We start from the raw sequence: 2,925 nt of genomic DNA, 5'->3' as shown, positions 1-2,925 counted from the left end.
TGTTCTTGACTAATCCAGATAGCTGACATGATTTCCTAATTCACTGACATGATCTCCTGATTTCTTTGTAATTTGAGGGTGTTTCTTGGGGGTTGATTTGTTTTTAAAAACAGATGTTGCAAATTTAAAAATAAAATACACATTCCTCTATTTTTTTAATACTGGCATATGAGTCCTAAAACATTTTTCGTGACGTCTCAGAGATGGTCATAGCTTAATTAGCTTCAAGATACCTTGTTCTAACTAGACTCAATCAGGCAAAGCAGACCAGTGGTTAAGGCATTATATTTTTATATCCCATCTACTCAATGTTTTCACTTTGTATCAAATAAATATGAAGAGAAAAAAAAAAAGAAAGAAAATGAGAGATTTAAAAAATAACTAATTTATGTATGGGAAGGAAGACCCTCAACAAGGTGGATTAATGAAGTGTTTGTGACAATGGACTCAAGCATATCAGAGATTGTGGATTGTGTAAGATAGGGAAAGGTTCAGATTTGTTGTTCATAGGATTGATATGAGTTTTAGTTTACTTAACTAGTTCAACTCAACAATGTCTAAATCGTTGTTTTTGTTACATGTTGTTGAGTCAAGTATAGCATTTCCTATGAACAATAAATCCTGTGAACCGCAGATCTGAATCCTCTCATACCCTGTGCCGTCCTCACAATCGCTGCAGTCACTGTGTCAGTCCATCTGGTTGAAGGTCATCCCCTTCACCTTTCCAAAAATTATGTCCTTCTCCAAAGAATAGCCTCTCCTAGCAATATACTCAAAGTATGCGATATAAAGCTTTATTATCTTTGCCACCAAGGAGTAATCTGGCTTCAGTTTCTTGAAGACATATATTTGTTCTTTTGAATTTCATAGGATATTCAATACACTTCTCAAAGCTTCTTCATCACAGCTCAAAGCCGTCAATTCTTCTGTCATCCTTGTTCCTTGTCCAGCTCTCAGTTGCAAAGCATGATATTAAAAAGACCATGAATTGTTGACATACCTTCAAACTGACATCACTGTTTTTCAATAATTGGATAGATCCCTGACTGCAGACTTTCGCAGTGCAATAGATCTCCTGACTTCCTTACTACAGATACCAGTGGTGTTGATTGTGGCGCCAAGTAAGATGAAGTCATTGACAGTTTCAATCTTTTCTCCATCTATCATGATATTGCCTATTGGTCCTTTGGTTAAAATTTTTGTTTTCTTGATGTTGAGATGCAAACCATATTGAAGGCTAGCTCGTCTTTGATCATCTGAAGCAAGTTCTTCAAGTTCTCCTCACTTTCAGCAAGCAAGGTTGAGTCATTTCATAACAAAGTTTATTGACGAACTTTCATCCAATCCAGATGTCACGTTCTTCTTGTTCAGCTTCTCAAGTAATTTGCTCAGCTTGCAGACTGTATAGGTATGGAGAGAGAACACAACCCTGATGCACACCTTTCTTAATTTTTAGAAGGTGTGTGTGTTCGCTTGCTCTATTCACACAACAGCCTCTTGGTCTAGATGTAAGTTTTGCATGAACACAATTAAGTGTTCTGGGATTTGTTATGATTATGATGGACATAGTCAAAGGCTTTGGCATAGTAAATAAAACCCAAATATACATTTTCCTGGTATTCTTTGCTTTTAGCCAGGATCTATTAATAAATATTTCCAGGTTAATTTCAGTGTTAAGTTTGAGATTTTTGAGTACTTGAGAATATGTGACAAAATCCATTTTCAAGCAATATGTTAACTTTACTATATATACCTTTTAAAACACTTTCTGTAGTAACACAAGAAAATGGGTTTCTTATTTTCTTCACCCAATACTTCACTTGCTTTGTTACAATGAGGTAGGATCAAGGTGGTTTGCACCATGATAAATTCCATAAGAGAAAACAATCTTGAATGTAAGTTATAACTTATTTAAAAAAAAAACAAACCACAAAACAAAACAACCAAAAACCACTACAATGTGTCTGCCTCACATTTTCCTTACTATAACTTTGATGACTTCCTGATTTATAGTGTCTTTGTAAATAAGGAATGTGGAATTGGGAACCCCAAAATCTCTACTTTCTAGAGATTTGCCTTTGACTTTATTTAGTGTGTATCTAAAGAAAAGCAAGCACATCACACCATTCAAAAGGAACTGGAAATTGCATACTTCAAGGACATCTTTGAATGGGCTGCTTCTATCATTACAGTATTAACAAAAGGCTCTAGGGATGCCAGCAGTCCAATCTATCTACTTTCTTGGGAAGAAAATATAAAATGAAAAGTCTGAACAAAAGAGTTTAAGATGGAAGAAGATTGTTTTGAAGGGATATGTCCTGGATTTCTTTCTTCCTTTTTTTTTTTTTTTTGTCTGTTTCCTACGATCCCAAAACCTGGTTTACACAAAATCTTTCTTGGACATACTGCCATTAATAACCCTAATTGCAAGCCATGGAAAATATGTAAACACATACTCTTTTTTGGACACCATATAGAATTGAGTGGATGTATAAGCTTAAGTTGAAAATGAAATTCTGTGATTTGATAGAACAAAGAGATCATTCCTTTTTTTTGGTGATGGATATGCATGATGAAGGTGGAAATAAAATGAATAGGTCACTATAGTGGAACAGATGAAAGAATACTTTAGAGTTCATGAGAAGTTTTCCTTGCTAACAGATCAAACAATAGTTGAAAGTATGTTTAAAAGCTACATTGTGGTATTTCTATTCGAAAATTCTTCTTTAGCTTTTCCATTTGAAAACACACATTAGCTGTTAGGAAAGCATCAAATATGGAAATGTCAAAATGACCACGGTCTCAGGAGGGATGAAAGGGAAGATGGGAACTTGTTTTAAAAACACATCGTTAACAGTATTTGTACCTCTGGTTCATTGAATATAGGTCATTTTTCTTTCCGGTCACAGACAGTTCCACCCTCTG

This window comes from Elephantulus edwardii, unplaced genomic scaffold, assembly GCF_000299155.1.
Source record: "Elephantulus edwardii isolate Elephantulus edwardi_28Jun2011 unplaced genomic scaffold, EleEdw1.0 scaffold00031, whole genome shotgun sequence".
Lineage (NCBI taxonomy): Eukaryota > Metazoa > Chordata > Mammalia > Macroscelidea > Macroscelididae > Elephantulus > Elephantulus edwardii.
Note: the sequence above shows the minus strand (reverse complement) of the source record.